Source organism: Acinonyx jubatus, chromosome D1 (assembly GCF_027475565.1).
Source record: "Acinonyx jubatus isolate Ajub_Pintada_27869175 chromosome D1, VMU_Ajub_asm_v1.0, whole genome shotgun sequence".
NCBI classification, from domain to species: domain Eukaryota; kingdom Metazoa; phylum Chordata; class Mammalia; order Carnivora; family Felidae; genus Acinonyx; species Acinonyx jubatus.
Window position 1 is genome coordinate 3119566 of NC_069390.1, and position 25728 is coordinate 3145293.

General features: G+C 55.3%; 1 protein-coding gene and 1 non-coding gene across 15 annotated transcripts in view; both read left to right on the plus strand.

The window, feature by feature from the left end:
• SHANK2 (SH3 and multiple ankyrin repeat domains 2) overlaps positions 1 to 25728 on the plus strand; it is a 500122-nt gene that overhangs the window by 408613 nt on the left and 65781 nt on the right. The gene's annotated exons all lie outside the window — the stretch shown is intronic.
• LOC113595549 (U12 minor spliceosomal RNA) lies at positions 20861 to 21010 on the plus strand. The gene has a single exon (XR_003416074.1). It is a non-coding gene; the product is annotated as a U12 minor spliceosomal RNA (small nuclear RNA).

The following is a 25728-nucleotide window of genomic DNA, read 5'->3' on the forward strand; positions in this document are numbered from 1 at the left end:
ATTCGGGCTGTGCCCACCGGACTTGCTCAACACCCCCCCCCCGCCCCCCACTGAGCACAAGGCCCCTGATTCTTCGTCCAGCTCAGGCCTTGTCCCCCTCTGGAGGCGGGCAGAGGCCGAGGCCCCCATGGCCCAGCTTTTCCAAGGCACCTGCACAGCCAGGTGGTGTGTGTACGGCCAGGGAAGGTGCCCATTGACATCTTTAACAGGTGTCTACTGATGGCCCATGGCCAGGCCGGTGCCTGGAGCTGGGGTGCGGGCTGCAGCTCACTCCCAGCAGTGCTGACAGAGACACAAGCCGATGAGCAAAGGACAAGGTCTTTGGGAGAGAAAGTGATGGGACAGAAGATGAGCTTTGAAGTCTCTATGAACTGAATTGTGTCCCCTGAGATTCCTGTGTTGAGGCCCCAGCTCCCAGTGGGGTGGCAGGTGGAGATGGGCCTTGGGGAGGTGATCAGGGTTAGATGAGGTCATGGGGGTGGGGCCCCTGTGATGGGATCAGCGCCCTTAAAAGAAGAGACCCAGAGCTCTGTCTCTGCCCTGTAAGGACTCAGCAAGAAGGTGGTCACCTGAGAGCCAGGAGGAGGGCCCTCACCCCACCGTGCTGACACCTGGACCTTGGACTTCCGGCCTCTAGTCTGTGATTTTGTTACGCGGCCCCAAACTGACTCATACGCGGTCTGACAGAACCGGGTTCAAATCCTAGCTCTGCCAGGTCCCGGCCCCCCTTAGGCAGACGGGGGCCCAGAAGAAGGGTAGGGTGTTGTAGGTACCAAGGCACCTACAGAATCTTCCAAGACTCTCCGAACCATGGCTGTATGGGAGGTGGCCTGCGGGCCATGGAGCAGGTACGTCTTTGCCTCTGTGTTGGCTCCCCCAGCCTGCCGGCCACTTCAGACCCCAAATCCCGCATGGGAGCCCCGAGTTGGCTGAGACCCTGCCCCTCGCTGGGGGCGGGAGCTGGTGACGGTGTCCCCTCTCCAAGAGGCCCAGAGCGCCCGCCTTCCAGGACAGGAATGCAGGCTCATCTCTCCCCTGGGGGAGGGGGGGTGGGCAGGTGGCACAGGGAAGGGGGAGCCCAGGACAATACCGTCAGCATCACCGCGAGGGAAACTGAGGCGGCACGCTGTCGCTCAACAGATAGTACTCGGGAAGATCTGGCATTTTACAGGGAAAGGGGCCTTCCTACTCCTCCTGTTTAAATTTAGTCTCATCGTCTCTGCTGCCCAGACAGACAGGATGCGTCCAGGGAGTCATAACATGAGCCTCCGATTCTGCCGTGAGATGCCGAAACACCAGTTTGCCCTGTGGGCTCAGATCCCTTTGCCCGTCTTGGTTTCTTCCCCTCGACCTTCCTTTCCCAGCCCATCCAAGCTCCAGACCTTCTGTCTCGCTCAATCCAGTTGTCTTTTCCTTTTTAAAAACCAGCATCTGTTGGAGGCAGGAATACCACTTACCAAGGTCATTCGTTCTCAAAGGGCAAACGTCGTGCCCCCAGGAGGAGCCCATCAGCCCCTGGGCGCCCCCTCAGAAAATCGTGTTTTGTGGAGATCTTTGCCACAAACGCCTTTCCTCTCTGAAAATCAGACTCACTGCCATGCGCTCTTTTGTAACCTGCTTTTTTTGAAACAACACGTGGAGACCATCTTTCCTCATCAGTAAGTGCTGCTGTCCATGATTTGGTGGCTGCACACAATTGCCAGAATGAATTTCATCTCTCGTCTCTCCATGGCTCTCACTCCTACCAATGTTCCTGCCGGGTTGCCGCTGTTGACAGCCCTTTCCCCAGGGCCTCCTCCTCCGCCCCATGGCTCTGACTCCCCAGGGCCTGCCTAACTGGGGTTCTCACTGGCCAGTCTACCTGTAGAGAGACAGCATAGAGGAGGGACCAATCCCTATTGTTCCACTTTCTTAGTGACTTGTGTGGCAGGCTCTCTCGTCCCTCAATGTCCGAGAGCATGGCCTTCAGAAACCCTAGCATGGCTCTCCACGGAATACTGTTTGGCCATTGAAAAAAGATGCTGGAAATCTGGGTGTCCAGGCCAAGACAGCCAAGATGGGTCGTACATGACAAGAGCAAGTTGCAGAAGGAGTCACAGACTCACAAGTGACCCTATTTTATTAGAAAAAACACCTACGTGTTTCCATATCCATCCATATGCCCAAAGACACGTAAAGAAAAGTCTGTTATACTACTACTCAAACTGATGTCTGCAGTCACCCCCGGGAAGGAGGGAAAGGGGGACTTGCTTCTCCATGTTAGTTACGTATTCAGAAGCAGTGCGTTCTGGGACAGTGCTTTGTAAGCACCGCCCCCTCCGGAAGGGAAGGCTCTCACCTGGCCCAGGTAGGGGCCACCCGCCGGAACCTTCCCATGCTCAGCGCTGGCCGCAGGCAGTGTTTCTCTTGCCCTTCTCCTGGAAAAAGAGGTCCAGAGAAGTAAATCTGAGGAAGGAAGTCATTTTTCAATTTTTTAGGCGCTTTATGACTAGTCTTGCCTCTTGGTTTCTGAGAGAGGCATGTCCCCTCCACATGCTGCTTGGTCAGCCACACAGATGCTGCCTCAGAATTAGCCACCAAGATCCCCGTGGAGACGTGTGTGCCCACACCGCCCAGCTCTGAGTAGCCAGCTGAGCCCAGGACCACGTGTGCCGTTGGTTCCAGCTCTGCCTGAAGAGAAGCAACAACAATAGATCAACACGGTGGCCTCCCAGTGGGGTCCCCCAGCCCCAGGCACCTCCTTACATCCACCTGGAACCCCACACCTGCAGGGATCTAAGAGGCAAAGTTTGTAGTATCCTGGCTTTCAAATATGCCCAGAGGCTCACACTGAAGATGAGCCTCACCACCACCTCTTAGCTCTCTTGCTTTTGGGGTCCTGCCCTTCCTGGCTGGCTTGGACACTGGCCAGGCCTGATAGTCATGTGCTCAGAGGAGTCCTCCCTGACCACCCCCCCATCTCAATCAGGATAGCCCCCACTGCATCACCCCCAGGGCAGACATGTGTACAATCCCCCAATCCTTCACCACGTTGGGGTGACTTCGTCAGTCATTGTTTCCACAGGCTGGGAGTCCATGGTGCCAGGGTAAAATCTGTCTTGTTCCCTCCTGTCTCCCCAGGGGAGATGCTCACTCAAAAGTTGAAATCGCTGTTAGATGGATAAATGAATGGCTGGATGGATGGTTGGATGGACAGACGGATGGATGGACAGGCAGACAGATGGATGGACAGATGGACAAATGGGCGGATAGATGGGCATGTGGATGGATGGATGGGTGGATGGATGGATGGATGGATGGATGATGGTGGATGGATGGATGGACAGACTGACGGATGGATGGTGAATGGATGGAATGGATGGACAGATGGGCATGTGGGTGGATGGATGGATGGATAGGTGGATGGATGGACAAACAGACAGATGGATGGTGGACAGATGGACGGATGGACAGACGGATGGACAGATGGACAGACAGACAGACAGATGGGTGGGCATGTGGATGGGTGGATGGATGGATGGATGGATGGGCATGTGGGTAGATGGATGGATAGGTGGATGGATGATGGTGGATGGATGGATGGACGGACTGATGGGTGGATGGTGAATGGATGGATGGACGGACAGATGGGCATGTGGGTGGATGGATGGATAGGTGGATGGATGGACGGACAGACAGATGGACAGTGGACAGATGGACGGACGGACAGATGGATGGACAGATGGACAGACAGATGGATGGGTGGGCATGTGGATGGATGGGTGGATGGATGGATGGATGGATGGGCATGTGGGTAGATGGATGGATAGGTGGATGGATGAGTGGACAGACGGATGGACAGACAGACGGACAGATGAGCATGTGGATAGGTGGATGGATGGATGGAGGGAGGGAGGGAGGGAGGGAAGGAGGGAGGGAGGGATAGATGGACGGATGGGCATGTGGGTGGATGGATGGATTGATGGATGGATGGGTGGATGCTCCAATGGGTGGATGCATCCATGGATGGAAAGATACAGGGATGGATGGATGGGTGGGTAAATGATTAGACAGATAGATGGGTGTGTGGGTGGGTGGAGGGATGAAGGGATAGATGGATAAAGGCAAGCCTTCACTTATTAGGAACAAAGAACAAAGACAATTTCTGGCCAATTTTTTTAATGACAGTTGGGGTTGGGGATTATTGTAGGACAGTGTGGCCTGGGAATCAGAGCTACGAGGACTCTAGGCAGCTCTACAGACTGGCTACTGGCCCTGTCCCTCCCTAATGCTATCTCAGCTCCTCTCTGCCAGTTGGTCCTATTATCACTGGCTCCTAATTTTCTGATTCTAGAAGCAGCCAGTCTGTCTGGTTTCACCAACCCTCCCAGCCTATTGGGCAATGCCCTTGGCATCAGCTGCTGGCCAGCCAATAGATGCGCTGCCCCTGGACCAGGTGCCCACTCATGGGTCAGTCAGGCTGCCAGAATACAAAGCATGCTGTGCTTTCCCAAGCTGGGGAGGGAATGGCTGTGGCCTGGGAAGTCCCAGCATGGAGGGGCTGTGAGGTGGCACTCACCATGCCTCCCATACAACATGCAGAACACCCAACTCAAGCCTCAGGCTTTGATGCTCATCCCAGGGGTCATGGCAGTGGGGCTCAGGGGCTCATCCTCCAGCCCTCCAACCTCCACATCTCTGCTAACCCTCGGGCCACCTGGAGTCCACCTGGGGATCCCCTCCTCCCTGGAGCCTCCTTCACGGGCCTCATCGGCTTCCACACACCCCTCCCCCAGGACCAGGCACAATTCAGACTCACCCTGAATCTCCCACTCCGTCCCTGTCAGCCAGCTGCTCAGTTCACACCCAGCACCGGCCGTGACTGGCTGTCCGGCCATTTCTTGGTGTTCAGTGTCCCCCATCAATGTGGCAGTATCCTGAGCCTCACAAGGCTGCCGTGAGGATGGGAAGAGAAAGGCTCTCTTGTGAGCGAACTCCGTAAATGGTTCCTGAGGCACCTCCTGCTTATTCCACACGCAGACCCCACTCACCCCGCCTAGACCCACCCAGTCAGCCTGTCTGGGGAGAGGACCCCGGGTTCCACGTTTCTCCAAAGCTCCCCAGCTGGCGCTGAGATCCGCACACAGTGGCGGCTGTAAGCAAAGCCCCCTTAGGTGCCACGCTGCATCTGACACCAGGCTGGGTGTCCACGGGGACTGGTGCCACCCAGAAGCCACCCTTGATGAACCGGGAACTTGGGGAGACAGCTGCCCAGCCTCCGACCGCCCTGCACCTCAGACCAAAGTGAGTCGCCGTATGTATTGTGTGTATGTTATCCTCTGCTTCCATACGGAGCACATGGGAATTCCAAGGCGAGGAGAATGAATTACTGAGCGGGTGCCCTGTGCTGAGCATTCTGAGCAGACACAGTTTCAGCCGACTCTCCTCGTCATGTTCAGACATATGTTCTAAGCTAATTGGATCTGGGGCCGGACTTGGCGGGCTCCACCATGCTCCATCAGCGCTAATGGAGTTAAGGGGCTTGGAGGGACAGGATGTTGACAACGCCCCTTGGCAACGGACGTGCTCCTCCCTGCTGCCCCCTCCCCCAGGCCAATTCCCATCACACAGACCCCTCCCGTGGTATCTCCTTGGTTCTGTTCAGGTTCTCTGGATGTCTCACAAAGCAGGCATGGGCCACACTTGACCCCACATCCCGTCTCCATCTGCTCTGTGCTCTGAGCCCACCCCAGTTAGCTCTCTGGCTGGCAGTAAAGGCCAGGCCTGGCCAGGGAGCTCTCCCCACTCCCTGACTGGCTGCTCCCAGGGAGAGGCAGGGCTGACCTTTGTGGGCATCTGGGGCAGACATTCCAGCCTCTCCCACCTTAGCCTGAGAGATGGTTTTAGGACCATCTCTACAAAAACCATCTCTGTCCTAGAGATTGAATGGACGCCCAGAGAGGTCAAGTGGCTTCCCAGGGTCACACAGCTGAGAGATGGGAGGGCAGGAATTGAAGCTGGTTCCTTCTGCCTTTATACCCTGCGTGCTGCCCTGAGCACTGGTCAAGTTTGCCCTCAATTAGTGGAAAAACTACATTGGGGTTATGGTATCGGTTAGAATTAGAAATAACACTAAAAATAAAGCCCAAGCAACCCTAATGTAATGCAGAGTTCTTCAGATAGAAAGGTGACCTCTTTGAGGAAGACAACAGGCTTTTCCTCACTTACTGGAATAAACAATCATGTTTGTGGCTTTATTTCAGTGGCCACAGAAGCTTTTCTTCCCATGCCCTCCAAAAAAAGACAATTGATTTCCCCACTGTGTACCCCCCAACCAGGTCCTCATGGATGACTCCTCTGTGGGAAGGAAGCATCACAGGCCTGCTGACCCTGTGGCACCTTTTGCCTCTGGTTGAGCATGTTCTGTCGTCCCCAATTCTGTCCCCACTTACATCACTGAGATGGCCTAATGCAACAGGTGCATGTTGAATGGCTGAGAAAAGCTGGAGTTTTGAGGGTCCCCTAGATATGGTGGGCTCTGTGACAAGGAGCCCTCCCCCCCCAGGGTTCACAGAGGGGCACAGAAAACCAGCAGACTGCCCCTGGGCCCATCCTGGCCACCATGGACAGCCCAGGCCTGCAGCCTCCCATCCCCATAAAAACAGCACGTGAGCCAGGCCTATGGGCCTCAGTGTTCCTGCCCATCCCAGCCAGGCCTGGCAGAGTCCCAGGCTCTCTCTAGCTCTCCATCGGCCACTGGTGCAGACAGCCTGAAGGGTGGGGGAGTAAGTGACTTTTGTTCCTACCGCCAAGGAACTGTCCTTGGTCCTGGAAGAACTGGGGCTCCCTCCTCTCCCATTAGGAGCCCCTATTGGCTTGCGCGGCACAGGAGTGGGTTAATTTTACTTTGCAGGTGGACAGTGGATGTGGGTGAGTGTTCTGGAGGCCACGAGGTCTGTGAAACTCAGGGGGGACTCGGAGAGGGCCTGCTGATGGCTTCGTGGGCTTCTGGCCCTTTTCGGGGTGCAGGCTGCCTTGTACCCCCTTGTGTTGAGGGGTATCCAAGCACAAAGGGAAGCCTCATCCCCGTCGGCCCTGTTTATTAACCTGCTATTTATTAACAGCCAGAAGGGGAGGAGCTGGTCTGCAAAGACCTCAGCCGTGACCTCCACAGCTGGGTCTTCTCTGGGCTGTTGTCAACTCAGCTCTGCCAGCAGATGAGTTTCTGTGGCTGCTGTGACAGAGGACCACATATGTAGCGGCTTCAAACAACACACATGTGTTACCTTGGAGTTCCGGAAGTTACAGGTCCAGAACGGGGCTCAAGGGGCTAGAATCAAGGCATCGGCAGGGCTGTGTTCCTCCTGAAAGCTCCATTCCTGGCCCTCACCTTCTAGAGGCGCCCTGGCTTGTGGCCCCAGCCCCTACTTCCAGCGTCATGCCTCCCTCTCTGACTCTGAGTCTCTCCTTTTGAGAGAAAGGACTCTGTGGTCACAGTGAGCCCACCTGGATCATCTAGGATCACTGGCCATCAGCACCCTTTACTCAGTCACACCTGCCCTGTAAGTCACACGGTCATGGGCACCAGGGATCAGGATGTGGACGTCTTTGGGGCCTCCTTGTACTGACCTGCAGAGGGCAGGGTCTGGGGGTACCTGTGGTCCTGGGATCCAGCACCGACCCTGGAGATGCTGCCGGGGCCTGAGCTCTCCCAGCAACCGAGTCAAACCTCGATGAGGCGTTTCGCCTCTCTGAGCCTCAGAGCCCTGGGAAACCTTCACGTCAGGGTTGCTGGGTCTCAGGAGAGGTGAAGTGTGGAGGGAACCATCAGCACAGCTGGCACGCAGTAGGTTTCCCCAAGGATTGCTCTCCTGTCCCCAAATGCCTCCCGCAGAAACCCAGCGTCCACCCTCCCCTTGGCGCCATCTCCCACCCACCACACCGGGCATTTGCCCATGCTGTCCCTCTGTCTGGTGTGCCCTCTCCTCCTTCCCCAGTGCTGAGGCCCCCCCACCCCACTTTCCAGGACAGGCTTCTCCGCTCTGTGTTCTGTGCCCCTCCCCCTCCCCCAGCATTTACCACCAAGTGCACGTGGCTGTTTCCTGCGGCAGCATGGTGGTCCGTGTCCTTCTTCAACATGTCCCCACTTGGGCACAACGCCGGCCCAGGGAGGCTCATGGAAAATGTGTAGGATGCAGGTTGATGTCAGAGGGTCCTGGGGCAGGGGGCAGGCTGGGCCGACAGGGAACCATGTTGCACTTTGAAGTCCTCTGACCTTTGCAGACAACCTTGGGGTCCCCTCTGCCTGGCATGGTCTGGGGCTTGTTAAGTTTTCACCGAGAGAGCCACGTGCCCAGGTGGGAGCCTTCGCCCATAGGACACGAGGGCTCCCCAAGACATTGCCCACCTCACAGGACCATCTCTGGTCGTGGCCACACAGCACTATTTTAAGGCCTGGCCCGGGCTGACGCACAGCTCAGCAGCCCAGCAGTAGAAGTGTGTCCGTACCGACGGCTGGCCAGTCTCCAGGCCGTGAGCAGGGCCAGTCACGTTTGAGTTTACAGCCCCAGGCCCAGCACTGAGGCCGCACACCGTAGGTGCTCCCTACAAACAGGCCTCCTCCCTCCAGGCCCCTGCTCGGGGGCGGTTTCCTGTCACTGCACACGGGCCCGGGTCTGTCTGGGCCTCCTTTAGCTAAGAGGCCTTTACACCCTGGCCCCAGCCTTGGACACACAAAGGCACTGGGCCCCACCCTTCTGTCCCCTCCAGGCCCATGCTGGCAGCCACAGACTCTGGTGGGGGCCACCCTGAGGCCGGGCCCCAGTGCCCGCCCCATCCCAGAGACCCCGCCCCAGGAGCATCCCCTCCATTTTGGCAAGAAGCCCTACCTTTGCTTTTCCTAGTGGACCGGCGCTTGTCACTTACACACTCAGTCACACACAATGAGTTCTCTTGCTGGGCATGATGCTCTCGACAGCTGTGAGGGGTCCAGCACAGCCAGCACAGAGCAGGCGTGGGCTGGGGTGACGTCCAGACCCCCAGGTCCTCACACACCAGGAATCGGGTGGGCGCGCAGGTTTGAAAAGAATCTAACTTGACAAGTGAGGGTATTCAGGTAAACGCTCGCCCGTGTTCACGTTCACCCTCGCCTGCCTTCAGGCTCACACTCACCTGCACTCAAGGGCAGATAGGAGTCACCCATCCTGTGTCAAGGCAAGCAAAGGGCTGAGAATCACCACGGTTCCCAAGGATCTAAACCATCACTAATGAGGGATGTTCTCATGGAAAGAACAGACATTTCCATCTAAGAAGAAAGCTTAGTTACCTCTGAACTGCACCAGGATCCTCCCGCTGGTTCCTATGATTGCCCCGTGTCGCGTAAAAGTTTGTGACCCCCTCACTTGCCTGCAAGCACAAGGCCGCCCCTTGTGTGTGGCTGATGAGTGATGGTGTGCGAAATGAAGGCTCCAGCCCCGACCCTTCCTGGGCCCTCCGGTAATGGCCGCCCCACATCTCCCTCTGTCACCTTCACTGTGGACGCATGGCCGTCCACCCTGCCCCTGTTTGGTCTCCAGGGTCTGGGAGAGTCCGGGGGGCCCGGGGACGACGTAGTCCGGGCTGGGCGAGTCCCCCGTTCACTGCCAAAGAGGATGGAGGTGTCCTACCTGACACCTCACGTTCTGTGCCAATGACCTCACCATCCTCAGGGGAGCAGGGGGGTGTCCTTCCTGAAAACCGCTTCACGTGCGCGAGAATACAAGTTCAAAAGCAGTACGGATTCCTGCTTCCTTGCGGAGGCAGGAGTCCTGCTTTCTGCAGCCTGTTTGTAATTCTGAGAAGAACAAGCAGGCGGAGGGAGGCGGAGCCCGTGGGGTGAGCAGGGAGTCCTGGGGCGTCAGCCTGCCCAGGCCCGAATCCCACCTTGGCCAGGTGCCATGCACCTGTGTGCATCCAGTCCCCCGGGTGTCATCGAAGACCTGACATGATGCCGTACTCACTGTGTGTGTGTTTGCTCGGGCTGCCGTCTGCAAAGTCAGGCTGCAGGACGACAAGGTGTCACAGCCTGGGGGGCTTACACATTTATCCTCTCCCGGTCCCGGAGGCCGGGGACCCGAGGTCCGGGCGTGGGCGGGGCCGGGGCCTCCCGAGGCCTCTCTCCTTGTGTGCGGACGGCCATCCTCTCCCTGTGTCCTCACGGGGCCGTCCCTCTGTGCGTGTCTGTGTCCTGACCCCCTCTTCTTTGAAGGACCCTGGTCACCCTGGGATCAGAGCCCACCCCAGTAGCCCCATTGTAATTGAACTGTTTTTTCAAAGCCCCCATCTGCAAATACAGAGCCCTTGTGAGGTGCTGGGGGTCAGGTTTCAACATGTGACTTTCCAGGAACACAACTCAGCTCATAACTGTGTGCTGGGCACCGTTAAGGTCACATTCTGGCCTTGACACCCACCCCCCTCCACAGCCCTGGCAGGTGCACCTGTTGCAGTAAAAAGCCCCAGCAGCTCACCCCCTCTGACTTCTTGTCATCAGATTCCCAGACCGGACCTTCTCTCCATCTTTACACCTGCTCGCTCTGCTTCCACCTGGAGGGGCCGGTCCTGAACCCCCCTCCACGTGGCCTTCCCCACAGCACCCCCAGTACGTTCACTGTCCTAATGACCTCATCCATTTATGTCCGAGGGCATCCCCTCCAGCCCTCCCCCGTCCCTGCCCCCAGCCTGGACGCTCCAGTGTGGTTACAACTGGACCCACGGGAAGAATCGTGAACCCAGCTGGAGCTCGGGGCTCCAGTACACTAACAGCGTGTGCTTTCTTTCAACCCCCACTGACGGGCACCTGGCATGTGACTGTCTGCCCTGCACCTGCCCACGGGCCAGGCACAGCTCGAGGCTCAGCCCCGATGGTTGAGGAAAGATGTGCCCTGCATCTCTCCTCCTGGTCTGGGTCTTTGCCGGGGTCAGGGACAGCACCCTGGTGACACAGGACGTGCGGTGGCCCCAGCTGCATCTTGGGTGGCCACCAAAGAGCTTTGGGGTGTGGTTTGTGAAGAGAGCACTCTGGGAGATGGAATGTTCCAGAGCAGAGAGGTGATGATCTAGTGGCTCGTGGACACGGGCAGGTCGCCAAGGGGAGCTGGGCCCCGGAGCCTCATCACTGTCCTCGCAGGCTACCGCCACACGCTGTGGGCATTGGTCAGGGCCCCTTGGAGGCCGCGATCGGCCAGGGCAGGGGACCAGCTGGGCTGCAGGGGGATCGCAACAGGGAGAGGAGCCGCGGGCTCTGTTTTCTGCGTGCTGGGTGCCGTTCCATCCGACAGACAGGAACCCAGGGGCCAGGGTCTGCTGCCCTGTGGATGTCCTGGGTGTCGGGGTAGCGGCTGCCGCGTCCGTCCGTGTCTGTGCTCTGAGCACAGCTGCTCCACGCCTTTACCTGGCTGTATTCTGAAAACCAGCCTGTATGCCTTTGGCCCCCGTTTATGGTGAATCTGAGGCTCTGGGAGACTGTGTGACAACCCCCCCGCTCCCTGCAAGCCCCAGAAGTGCTTCCCTGGGCTCTGAGCCAGCCCCGGGGACTCCCAGCCTGCCATGGGCAGGCAGGTAGGCAGCTGGCTACCGTGGTCTCCCCCTGAAGACCAGCGGGCAGGACTATGCTGCCAGCAACACAGGCCGCCAAGGTGCCCTCACTCAGCACGTTTAGATTCCTCCTTCCCGTGTTCCTTGATATGCTGGAACCTTCTCCACCCGAGCCCGGAGCTTTGGGGACCAGGACAGTACCAACAGCCTCACTCTCCTGACTGGCAGGGCAGGGATTTTGAGTGTCCTGGAGGCTTCTGGGCCCTGCAGGGTCACATCAGTGCCTCGGTTTCCCAGACTGAAGGAAGAGGGTCCTTGGCGGTGCGGTATGGGGACAGGGGTGGGCAGGGGGGACACTCACTGCTCACACTTGCCCCTGGGAAGGAAGGAGGGAGGCGGGGCTTGGGGCCGAGGCCTCTGCATGAGAGGTGCAGGCCCAGCGTCCTCGGGCTCCCACCATTCCCGCAGGGTATCTTGGGACCATCGTTGTTCGCTCGAGGAGCCGGCATTCACTGGGGATGTGGGGCCCACGGGCTGTGTCCCGGGGTGACTGGCAGGAGAGCAAGGCCTACAGGGACCGTGGCTCACAAAGGCGTTGTCAGGGAGCACCACAGAGCCTCGCAGCAGCCCCGGGCATCCCTGTCGCATCACTGGGGAAACTGAGGCTATTGGAGGTCTTGGCCCCTCATTCAAGCTGCTGCTGAGGGAAAAGCTAGGGCTGGGGGTGTGGGTCCTTGGCTCCTAGGCCACCGCTTCTCCCACAGGCCACCGTCTTCCCAGGTGGGCCGGGCTCGGTACTGGACTTGGCAGAAGTCACTGTGCAGCACTTAGACCAGCAAAGGGCCCCAGGGGTGCTGAGGGGCAGACCGGCTCTTGGTGGGCGTGAACGGCTCAGGCTCACCGCCCCTCAGGTGCGTTTTCCAGAACCCGCCCCCCGGGACGCTAGGCCACACATCTGCATTCACGAGCTGGGGGAACGCAGTGTCCCTCGCTGGCTCTCAGCGGCCCGGTGCTCTGCTGATTCGGTCCACAGTCACCAGGCGCTGACACAGGCCAGGCTGCGTGCAGCAAAGCCTCGGGGACTTGCCATCGGTGCACAGATACAGATGTCAGGCCCAGCTCCCAGGAGCCCGCGGGAACTCAGAGTTCCTTTGCTCTCCCCAGCCGCGTCCCCGGACCTCTCTGCCCATCACCCAACCACCCGCTGAGCACCCCAGAGCACATGGCAGGGAATGCTGTGCAGCCCCAGAATCTCTGCCCTTCCTCGACCTCGAACCCACCCCCCATGCGTGCGTCTGTTTATTTGTATACCGTAACATGTCCTCACGTGATGAAACTCGGCATCAGAGGCCCCGCACTCCCGCCCGGGGTGGGGGGACCGGGTCTGCTAACGAGTCAGGGAAGGGCACAGAGACCCTTCAAGCCAGGCCCCCCACAACCGTGAGCAGAGGAACAACGGGCAGAAGTCCCGCCGGAGTGTAAACATGTGAACATGGAAGGAGCCAGGGGCCAAGAGCCAAAGTTGCATCAAGTCAGCCTGTTCTCCTGCCTCCAAAGACCCCCACACCCCTTGTGTGCCTCCCAGTGTGGGGAGCTAGGATTTGACGGCCTAGGACATCAGCTCCCTAGCAGGATGCGTGTGGAGGGCCGAGGCATTCCTACAAGGCCAGAATGGCCTGGGACCAGTACAGAAGCCCCCACAGAAAAGCCCCAGACAAAACGTGTGGGGGAGACTGGTCAGCTGGGGTAAACTGAGGCAGGGTCTAGTGGGATTGGGTAGGGCGCCCCCATAAGCACTATGGGCTGTGGGGTCATGGGCTCCAGAGGGCCTGAGTTCTCCATCAGTGCCAAGGTGGTGGGGGCCGGTGGGGGCCCAACTGCAGCTGGGCCCCAGCCCAAGGAGACCAGACTTGCCAAAATTTGGAAATCCTGGCTGGGAGTAGAGGCACAAGATAGGGTGGAGCTTTGGGCCCGGAAATGTGGTTTTGCTGGCGGCGAGAGAGAGCCTGGGGTCGCGGGGTCAGACCCAGGCAGGATGCAGAGACAGGGCTCTAATGGGGATGCCCTGAGATGTCAGCCTAGGCACGGAATGGGGTGGGCAGTGCCGTCAGCGAGCCCCCAGTGCCCCCAAATCCCCGGGGTTAGGAAGCACTTTGCAGACGCTGAGACAGAATGCAGAATGGTCTTTCTTGAACTGCCGTGTGGGGCGTAGGGCCGGAGCGGCAATGCTCGGTTTCCGGCCCTGCCCCAAGGAGCAGGGGGAGCCTGCAGGGGACATGGATCCAGACACTGTCTCCCAGAACTTTGAACCTGGATCCAGTCCATACTGGAAGGGCCGTTGAGAGGCGTTCTCGCGTCCCAGTCCCACTCACTCAGACGGTCTTCATCCTGCAGCCACTTTGCCCCCACGTGGGGGGATGGCATCTGTGATGTGGCGTAATGATGTCTTTTTTTTTCAAACAACTTGACTGAGGTATAATCGACATACAATAAACTTCACACAGTTAAGTTGTACAATACTATACGTTTTGACGCACGTGTCCCCTCGTGAAACCATCACCAGGTTCAAGATGACGCATCCATCGCCCTGAAGGTTTCCTGAGTTCCCGTGACCCCCACCTCCTGCTCTCCCCACCCCCGTTTCCTTAGCAACCATTCCTCAGCTTCCTGCTACTCCTGTAGTTTGCATTTTCAGGAGCTTTACATAAACGGGGAATCATACCGTCTGGGCTCTTTTTTTTTTTTTTTTTTTGGTTTGGTTCCTTTGACTCAGAGTCATTGCTTTGAGATTTGCTTATACGGATCGTTCCTCTGTATTTACGAGTGACGCTCCATGGCTTGGCTGGGCCACAGTTTGCTTAACCGGTTGCCCGCTGATGGGCATTGGACGGAACCCACTTCCGGGTGCTGCAGAAACGCGCTGCAAATTGTTTGCACTCAAGTCTCTGTGTGGACGTATGTGTTTGTTTCTCTTGGATAAATACTCAGAAGGGGAATGGCTGGGTCACATGGTAGATAAAGAAATGTGTAACTTTTTAAAGTTTATTTTTGAGAGAGAGAGAGAGAGAGAGAGAGCGAGCATGGGCAGGGAGGGGCAGAGAAAGAGGGAGAGACACAGAACTCGAAGCGGGCTCCAGGCTCCGTGCTGTCAGCACAGATCCCGATGCGGGGCTCAAACCCGCAGACTGTGAGATCATGACCTGAGCCGGAGCCGGACGCTCAACCAACTGAGCCACCCAGGCGCCCCTAAATGTGTCACTTTTTAAGAAACTGCAAACGGGTCTTCCAAAGCGGCTGCACCGGTTGGCATTCCCCCGGCGGTGTGGTCCAGCTTTCCACTGTCATCGGTTCCACAGGTGTGCAGTGATGTGTCCTTGGGGTTCTAATCTGCGTCTCATGACTCAGGATGTTGAGTATCTATCCATGTGCTTATTGGCTGCCAGCGCATCTTCGCCCGAGAAGCCAGAACTAGAACGTTGTGGGGAACACACGGGGTGGGGGAGGCGTCTCTTGTCCTCCCCTCTCTTCGTCCCCCCCACCCCCACCTCCTGACAGCTCCAAAAGGGGAACTACACTTGAGGTCCTGGAGGCGATTGAGCACGGAGCACTGGTTTCTGGGGTGTCTCCCGGTGCCCTCCGGCCCTTCGGCTGAGGGAGGCCCTGCAGTGCTCCCTCTTGAGCGGTGGGCCGGCTGTAGTGACCCGGATGGAGGCCGCACAGTCTGAAGGCTTCCAGCAGAGCTCAGAGACACGCAGGTGCAGCCTGCTCGGGGCCCCTTTCAGGGTAAAGCCTCCATGGGGAGCGTGGTGGTGGAACAGCGGTCCCGGTCCCCAGAAGCAGCCCTGGCGTGTCCTTGACCACAGCTCCTAAAGGAAGCCAGGCAGCACCCTTCCCGGGGTCAGGGCCACCTGAGTGGTGCTGGGGCCCAAAGTTCTGCCATTAGGAATAAAATAATGTTTGTTAAGTCCTCGTCAAGGACAGGAGTGCTGAGCCCCTTGCAAACCCCGCCAGATCTAAAAGAGGGAAGGGCTTCAAAGGGCCAGGGGCGCTGCGGCTCAGCACAGCTACCCCCGGAATCCGTTTTCATGCAGGCCTTTTCAAGGCCGGTGACAGAAGTCCCCCTCAGCATTCAGGGGAGCCACAGGACACTGCCACTTTTATAGGTCAGAAAACAGTGAGGCAGCGGCGGCCGTCAGGGCCCACCCGACAGCCGAGTTTAAGCAGCGGGTCACGCGCCGCGCCGGTGATCGCACACTTAGGGATGGGTCCCCGGATGCAGGCTGGATGCAGGGGTCCCGGGCGCGGGTCTCCACTTCCCCCCCTCGTTCACGGGCCCCCTTTCCCGGCGCGGCAGGTCATACCCGCCCACCTGCGGCCCTCACACCCACCGGCAGCCTCGCACACCCTCCGGCTCGGATGACCGGGAACCACCTGCGCCGGAGACCCGGCGGGGTCCTGATTGGCCTGGCTTGGGTCACATGACCTTTCTTAAACCAATCACTGTGGCCTGGGGAGCGGGAAGCTCGGATTGGCCAGGGCTGGGCCACGTGGGCGCAACCCCTGCCTGGAGAGGGCGTGTCCTCGTGGCTCGGGAAACCGGAAGCTCCGTGGGGGCCACGTGAGCAGAGAAGCCCCGCCCTCGGCAGACAGCGTAGGCTGAGAGGCCTGCGGTCGGACCGGGGGAGACACACCGCACGGGACACGGGGGTCCTGCCTTCCCTGCTGGGGGTCTCTCTGCAGGTCAGCCCACCAGCCGCCCCAGGGCACGGGAGGGGGGACCTGGCGAGCGCTGCCCCCCCCCCCGCCCCGAGCCAGAGGGCTGGCCCCCTGGGGGCCCGGTGCATCCGAGCAGCCATTGCCGGCGGTGGCTCGCCGTCACAGGTCACCAGCTGGGGTGGGGTGGCGGGGGCCGCGTCCCCACGGGGAGGAGGGGGGCGGGGCTCTCCGGTGGGGCGGCTGCAGGAACGGGTCTCAGAGGCCACACCTGGCGGGCTCCGTGCTGCCCTTACCCCGCTGCTTCCCTGCAGAAGGGGACAGGCCAGGGGGAGGCGCCGGCCGGGTCACCCTCCAGAGGGAGCAGTGGCCATACTCCACGGTGCGCTGGCTTTGGAGCGATTCACACGCTTTCTCTCCAGCCCGAGGTTCTCCCCGTAATGAGAAGCTCCCCGACTCCACAGAGCTCTGGATTCCAGCCGCCCCCGAGAACCCATTAAGCGCCTTCTTCAGGATCGCCTTTAGTGTTTTTTTCTGAGTTATTAAGCTGAGGAGTTCCCTGCAAGGAGCTTTCGGGGACACAGGGAGAGGGAAGGCAGTTCGGTTCTCTGTGTGTCTTTCATGGCACTGCCTTTTCCTGACTCCTCTCCCGAAGCTCAGGGCCAGGGGATTTTCAAAGAGGGAGTAGGATCCGCCCTGGGGCTGGAGACAACTTCTCCTCCGGAAGGATTCCCCCTCGAGCCTCCCCAGATGCATGCCTCCCGGTAAGGTGGAAAAAGCAGCAGCTGCGGAGGAAGCTGATTTCTAGATTCCTCCTGGTGGGAGTTCTCCTCGGATCCCTGAGCAGAAACCATGCCAGCCAGGATGGGTGTCATCCTCCAGCCTCCTGCCCCTGGCCTCACAGCCCTCCGTGCATGGGCCCCCAGCCTTCAGTTCCCCAGAAACCGACTACCTGGACCCAGCTCGCTGCTAGTCTAGACTCACCGCCCACTCTTTGGTGGCCTGTCTCCGTGTCACAGTGTTTTGGTGTGAATACTCTGGTTCATTTGAAATTCCTGGGGGAAAACACACACTCAGCATCTGGAGCCTCCCTGCCATCCCCACAGAGGACACGGGGCTTAGCACCCGTCCTGTCAGCTCAGGCTGCCATAGCAGAGCACCACAGACCATGTGGCTTCAGCAACAGAGTCATTTGCTCAGAGTCCTGGAGGCTGGAAGGGCTGGTTTCCTCCAAGGCGTCTCTCCCTGGCTTGCAAATGACCTTCTCCCTGCGTGGGGGCACCCCTGCTGTCTTTCCAGACTCTCAGTTTCCTCTTCTCGTGAGGACACGTGAGGCTGTTAGGGTGGGCCCTCCCCCAAATACAGTCAGGTGCAGAGGTGCTGAGGGTAGGACTTCAACTTGGTTTCAGCGGGGCAGGGGGCAGGGTGGGGACACACCATCCGACCCATGACAGCAGCCCAATAAAAGATGATGCTGTGGACCATTTTCATCAGTTACAGCCAAGAGTGTTTGATGCGGGGTGGGAGGGCAGCACTCCTTGATGATGCTGGTGGTACTCAGCAGCTACCGAGAAAGTTCCAGAAGCATCCTACCATCAAGGAAGGAAAATGGTACATCTGGCCAACCAAGGAACCAAGCACCACCACGTGGGGTTTCTTTGATCGTGTTCAGCAGATGTGGGGCAGAGTAGAGAGGCATGTGTCTGTCCAGGTAATTAAGGAGGGACTTCAAAAGCTTCAGAAGCTGGAGGCTTTCTGTTCAATTATTCAGACTGATGCATCCAAAGGTCTCTGAACAGGAAATAGGGAAGAGATTGCTAAGTAGTTATGATGAAGAGTAAATGAATTACTTGTCAGTGGTGCACATGTGATCTCGGAGCACCGTGTGAGCTCGTGTCTCGCCAGGTGCGTGCTGTCCGTGAACGCTGGTGCAGGAGGGGTGGGTGGGAAAGGAGGCCCAGTCTCGGGAATGCCAGTCATTTCTTCCTTTTCCAAGATCGGTGACCACCTGGGTCTTTGTCAGGCGTGATTACACACTTCAGCGTGAGTCTGAGAGTCTTGGCATTCAGGCCGTGGGGGCCACCCCCCCCGCCCGGGCACCTGAGTGAATAGTCACTGTCCTGGGACACCGTTGCGTCTCCACTCCCATTTGGGGTCAGCACCCGTGAGAAGCAAGGTAGTGTGGATTAAAAGCAGGGAAGTTTGAGATTGTCTCAGTAAGAGTAGTGCCCCAAATGGATGATTGTGGAAATTTCAGGAGGGGTCATAGGGCTTATTGTGGTACTTCTCATTACTTTTGTTTATGTTTGAGATTTTCCATAAAAAAAGAAACTTAAAATTATATATAAAAAAAAAATGCCTCCTTCTGTTCATGGCCGTGATGGGAAAACAGAGCCTGGACTTGCCCTCCACAGGAAACGACCAAAACTCACACAAAATGTGTGAAACGAGGCCTTGTTTTGACCGTGAAAGATGCAAACACATAAGACAAGCCCTATGACTGCCCTGGCGTCCCGCGCTGAGTGTCCAGGAGCGAGAAGCCCGGCGCAGGCTGGAAGGATACTCAGGTAGAGGTGGGGCTGAGAGCCCAGGGGCCCACAGCAGCCACCGTTTGCAGAACAGAGTGCCAGAGAGGAAGTAGCTGCACGGAGGGAGTCAGCAAAGCTCTGACCAGCACACTCATCGGTGAAAAGCCAGAGAAAGCATCACCCAAAGGGTTCGAGAATGGTGTCTGGAGCTCACGCAAGATAAAGAGGCAGGGCCTCTTCCTACCCACCAAACTGGAAGAAGAAAAAAAAAACGGAAAATTCATGCAGCATTGGGAAGGTACTCAGGAGGGTCCTGCCTTCACACTGGAGAGTAATCAGCCCTAAACTAATCATGTCTCTGTTCTCACCTAACAAATCTTAAAACCAAGACCTGAAACATCAGGCCCTTTCCAGGTCACTTAGCTGCACCCAAAACAAAACTCAGGAATATTTATAAGAACACAAAAATATTCAGCAAATATCCAGCAAAGTGGAATTTGCAGTGTGTGGCATCCACTCAGAAATTCCCAGGTGTGCAAAGAAGCAGAAAACACAACCCATAGAAGAAAAATCAATTAGTCAAAGTTGACCAGGGATTGACACAGTTGTTAGAATTAGCAGAGAAGGATATTAAAGAATCATTATAACTATGTTCCATAGGATAATAGTGACAGGGGAAAAAATTAAAATTCTCTGGACTGTACACTTAAAAATGATTAAGATGCCAAATTTTATGTTGTATTTCCCCACAGTTAATTTTTTTTAATTTTAAAACTCAATTTAAACTTCCAGAGATGAAAACTACAATGTCTGAAATGAAAAATACACAGCATGGGATTAATGGCAGATCAGACATTGCAGAAGGAAAGGACAGTGAACACAAAGAAGTAATGCTGGAAACTGTCCCAAGGGCGACACAGAGAGAAAAAGGAACCATCATTTTTAAGGAAATAAAACAATAGAGCATCAGTGCACTGTGGGTCAGCTTCATGTCAGTATAAGTTCCTGGAGTGGAGGTGCTCATGTGGGGAGAAAGACGGAAAAAATATTTAAATAATGATAAAAATGTTTCAAACTGCAAGCGAACTGTGAACTCACAGATTGAGCAAACTCAAGACCCCCTGGGGAAAAAAGTCCACCAACACACGTAGTTTTCCAATTGCTCAAAACCAGTGACAAAGATAAAAATCTTTAAAAAGCCAGCAGAGTGGGGAAAGATGCATCCCCTACAAAGAACAAAGACAAGAATGACAGCAGATCCAGCATTAGAAACAGTGCAAGTGAGAAGTCACAGAGATGCGTCTTTAAAGTACTGACGGAGGAGGAAAACAGAGCTACTTCAAAAACAAAGGTAAAACAAAGACTTCTAAAAAACGCAAAAGCTAAAAGGCTTCATCACTGGCGGGCTGCACTTTAGGAAACATCGAACGAAGGACTTCCTTCAGGTACAAGGAGAATGACACTGGATGGAAATACTCAGAGGAAGGAAGGCACCAGAAATGGCAACAGCAAGACTATGTAAAGAAATGTGCTTACTATTTAAATCCCTTTAAAAGTCATTGGCTTAAAAAAATTTTTTAAGAAATAAAAGTCATTGGCTTTAAACAGAAATAATAACAATGTAGTTTGGGGCTTATGACACAGGGAAAGGTAATATGTAGGGCAACTGCTAAAGTAACCAAACAAAAAATTATAGCTAATAAGGTGACACAGGAGATAAAATGGAATCATAAAAATATTCAGCCCAAAAGAAGGTAGGAAAAGAGGGAAAGAAAGGGAGACAAAATACATATAGGGCAAATAAAAAATAGAAGATTGAAGTTAAACCTAACCATATCAATAATCACATTAAACGTAAATGGTGCAAACACGCCCCGGTTAAAAGGCAGAATTATCAGGTTAGATGACAAGCAGGACGCCTCCAAGGGGCACACCTTAACTATTAAGACACAGGTATGTTAAAAAGCAAGAGTGTGGTAAGGCTATACCAAAAGAAAAGAAAGCCAAAAGAAAACTTGAGTGGGCATATTAGTATCAAAGTAGGTTTCGTAATAAAGGATGTTAACAGAATACCTTAAACTTATGAGTAAGGAACACAATGATTTGGGGTGACACCTAAATCCTCACTGCTGATGTGAGACGAATTTTTGAGTGGGTAAAGGTCATCCCTAAGGTGACCTGCCTGCTTTGCAGGATGCCTGGAAGTCCCATTCTGCCTCTTCCCCCTTTGATTACTGAAAGGATAGACAAGTGCACATGTAAAAAATGAGGTTGGGAAGGTGCTTGCTTCCTATAAGTAAGTGCCTTAACTGTGAAGGGTTTTTGGACCTGAGGTTGGCAACTCCCACAGCACCCCACCTCAAAAAAAAAAAAATGTTAGCAGAGTTTAAGAATGTAATTTCATAATGATAAAAGAGTCCATTCTGTAGAAGGACATAAGAACCATAAACATGTACGCATCTCATAACAGAGCTTCAAAATACATGAAGCAAAAATTGGTAGACCGGTAAAGAGAAATAGATCCACAATTATAATCAGCTATTTCAATAGCCAATAGAGCAAGTACACAGAAAATCAGTAAGGATGTAGGAAATTGGAACAACGCTCTCAACCAATTTGGCCTAATTGACATCTATAGAACTCTGTGCTTTCTTTTCGAAAGCACTTGGAACAGTCCTCGAGATAAACCATATTCTGGGTCATAAAACAGGTGTCAATAAACTCAAAAGTATTCAAGTCATACAAATTTGTTCCCTAGTAGAATTGTATTAGGAACCGATAAGAGAAAGATCTCAGGAAAATCCCCCAAATGCTTATAAACTAAATAATGCTGCTCTAAATAATTCATGGGTCAACGTAAGAGTCAAATGGGAAATTAGGTAGCATTTGAGTTGAATGAAAATGAAAACACAACCCACCAACGTGTGTAGGGCACCACAAAAGTAGTCCTTAAGGGAAATTTATAGGACTGAATGCCTCCATTAGAAAAGAAAGTGCTCAAATCAATGACCTCAGCTTCCACTCAGAAGCTAGAAGAAAAAGAGCAAATTAAACCCAACATAAGGAGAAAAAGGGAAATAGTGAAGATCACAGCAATCGATGAAATAGAAAATAGAACAATAATAGGGGATATAATGACACCTAAAGCCGGTTCTTTGAAAACAGCAGTAAAATTGATAAACTTCTAGCCAAGCTTCTCCGGGAATAAAAGGGGGGTGTGGCGGGCACAACCTCCCATAGCAGAAATGAGAGCCAGGACATCGCTACCAATCCTTTCTCCAGCAGATTCCCTTTGTGCTCTGTCAGAAACCAGTTGTTCACATATGCACGCAGGTGTGGTTCTGAGCTCTCTCTTCTGTTCCATCATCGACTGTCTTGATTACTGTGTCTTCATAATAAGTCTTGAAATAGATCAGGTCAGTCCTCCAGTTTTGTTCTTCTATTTCAAAAACTTTTTGGGGGCTCCTGGATGGCTCAGTTGGTTGAACACCCAACTCTTGATTTCAGCTCAGGTCATGATCCCGCGGTTGTGGGATCGAGCCCCCCATCAGGCTCCACATGTAGCATCGAGCCTGCTTAAGATTCTTTCTCTCGGGGCCTTTGGGTGGCTCAGCCAGTTAAGCGGCTGACTCTTGGTTCAGCTCAGGTCACGACCTCATGGTTTGTGAATTCGAGCCCCGCATCAGGCTCTACACTGACAACCCAGAGACAGCTTGGCAGCTTGGGATTCTCTCTCTCTCTCTCTCTCCCCCTCCCCCACTCGTGTTCTCTCTGAATAAATTTTAAAAAAATCAAAGATTCTCTCTCTCTCTCTCTGCCCCCTCCCCCTTTCACACATGCTCTGTCTCTAAAATAAATAAATACATAAAATGTTTACAAAATACCTTTTGGCTATCCAAGGGAGCTTGCATTTCCATATGAATTTAGCAGTCAGCTCGTCATTTTCTATAAAGAGCCTGCCGGGATCACACTGAGCCCGTCCACTGAGGAGCGTGGACCGCTGGACCCAGCCATCACGGAGCATCTGCTGCAAAGCCGCAGGGAATCTCTCCATTGCGTTGGCTCGTCTGCGTCTCTCAACAGTGTTTTGAGGTTTCCCGTGTACAGGTCTCCCCAGTCTTTTGCCAAATTTATCCCTAACTTTTTCATACTTTTTTAAGATACTGTAAAGGTATTTAGATTTTTCTGCTCATGGTGGTCTGTTGCTGTTATGCAGAATTACAAGGGAGTGGGGGCAGTGGTCTCCACGAGGATGCTGTCCGTTCCAGTCCACTTGGTGGGCAACCCCGGCGTGGGAGTGGCCCAAGGACGGCCATTCTGCCTCAAGGCTCTTTCTCTGTCACACCTGTCTGTTGTTTGGGCAGCAGTGGGGTGGGCAAGGGGCGCTCTCTTCCATTTTGGGGAGACGTTGAGCTGGCACATCTTTTCTGGAGGAAACCCATCACTTCCTACTAAGGCACTAAATGCCAGTACCCTTGGCCCCCACCTCTGCACTTCCGGGACTGTCCCCTCCAGTTCTGCTGGCCCAGGTGGAAGCTCGTGGAAACCACCCACGCAGCCCCAGGAGGGTGTTAGTCCAATAAGACACAGAGTGTCCACGCAGGGCTGTGCAGTGGAGCTGTTGCAAAGACGAGGCGGCTCTGGGGTCCTGCTAGGGGACGACTGCCAAGCAAATGGCTTTAAGCGAAAAGAGCCACAAACAGAGCAGCGGCCGAACGCATTGCTCTCAGCGTAAGAAAAAGGTGCCGTGTGCGGGAGCTCTTACTTTGTGCTCACCTTTTCTGTGAACTTAAGACTGATTGAAAGGAGCGCCTGGGTGGCTCGGTAGGTTAAGCGTCCCAACTCTCGGTCTCGGCTCAGGTCGTGGTCTCGCAGTGGTGTGTAAGTTCGAGCCCCACGTCAGGCTCAGAGCTGGCGGTGCAGAGCCTGCTTGGGGTTCTCTCTCTCCCTGTCTCTCTGCCCCTCCCTTGCCTGCTCTCTCTCTCTCTCGCTCTCAAAATAAATGAATAAACTTAAACCGATTTAAAAGATAGAGCCCTTTAAATTTAAGGGAAAAACACGAGAGGGACAGACGCACCGAGGAGGCCGAGTTTGCTGGAGGGGCTGTGTGTCTGTGTCACTGTTTCTTCTCATGTCCGCGAAACCAGGTGCCTCCTTGTTGATCTTGCGTCTCCCTGTTCAGCTCTTTCTCGGGACAGTGGGTAGACGAGCCATGTCCCATTTGGCTCAGTTGCCCCGTGCCTGACACAGAGCCTGTCTCTCAGCAGATCTTCAGAGGTCTCCAGGGGTCAAAGCCGTGGGCTACATTCTTTCTGGAATGTTCTCATGGAGCCACCTCGCATCCCTCGAGGGGGGCACTGAGACGTCCACCTGTTACAGATGAGGCGCCCAAGGCACAGGGAGGGTGAGCCATTTGGTTAAGGTTGTGCAGCTGAAGGTGGAGGGCTGGGATTTGCACCCAGGCCGTCCAGCTCAAGGCCGAGCCCTGAACGCCGGCCCAGCCAGCATCTCTGTGGCGGTGAGAGGCACCCACTGTGCGGGGCTGGGCACGTGTACAGGGCGAGCCTGATGCCGGCTCACGGGGGGAGCCCGTGGCACCGAGCCGCCAGCCCAGGTGTGCGGTGAGGAGTCTACACTTGGCGGACAGCCGCGCCCCCACAGTGAGTGCCAGAGGGAGTGGACCCAGGGTTCCCCTCCAGCTTTCGCCTTGTTCCAGGTGGCATTTCGGTTTCTTTGCTTAAAAGACGAAGGATAGTCAGACTTTCTGGTGGCATTTACTCTCCACTGGCATTTAAGATATTCGCCAAGACTGTCATTTTGAAGGGGGAAAACGTTCAAATAGTAGCAGTGACTCAGACCGGGACTCGGCCCCCTCGTCTGGCTCGGCCCCCTCGGAGTCGCTGGGGATCTCAGCACCGGGGGGGCCTCTGCTCCAGGAGAGCCAGGCCGAGTGGGGCCTTCTGCTTGTCTTTAGGGGCTATGAGAGCGGGGTGGCCAAGCGCGGGGTCTTGGGGGGCGTGAGCGTGAAAACCATGAGCCTGCCCTCCCCCTCAGTGCTACTGGCCTGGCCTCTCTGTGTAGAGCTTGAGGGGCCTCCTGGCACCACGTCCGGCCTCGAAGCCGGGGCTGCTAACTGGACTCCGGGCTCCTTTGTCTCTGCTCCACCATGGAACATCCTTCCAGAAGTATCCACGTGGAGCCCCTAGGCTCTCAGCCTCTCCTTTCAGGCTTAGCAGCAGGGACTTCAGGGTGGACAGGCCTGGGTTTAACCCTTACCTGGAGACTTACTACTATAGGATAGTATGTTTGTGTGCTTTTTGTCTGTAATTCACACAAGCCTGAGACCAGTCGGTGGCTCTGTCCCCAGCCCCAGGGACAGACCTGCCTGCAGGAGGCACGCGGTAAACGGAGAGTGATGAGTAAAGCTTTTGGTGTGATGCCTGGTAATGTAATGAGCCCTTGAGATATGGAAGCTGTTAGGTCCTTATGAGTCATAGCAGCAGGTGCCAAGATGTTTATGGTCGTGGCTTTGTAAAAACATGATCAGGTTCCACATGCGTGTCTATAACGGCTTTATTCATCATTGCCAAAACGTGGAAGCACCCTCGAACAAACTGTGGTCCATCCATTCAATTCAATATTATGCGGCTATAAAAGGAAATGAGCCCGCAAGCCACAGAAAGACCCACGTAAGAGGAACCCACAAATGCATACTGCTTTGTGAAGGAAGCCAATCTGAACGAGCGAGGATCCCAACTATATGACATTCTGGAAAGGGCAAAACCGTGGAGACAGTAAAAAGATCCGTGGTTGTCAGGGCAGGGGTGGCGGGGGGAGAGGGCTGGACAGGTGGAGCACGGGGGAGTTTTAGGGCAGTGAAACTACTGTGTGCCACTGTAATGTCGGATACGTGGCAAAACCTATAGAAAGTACGTGA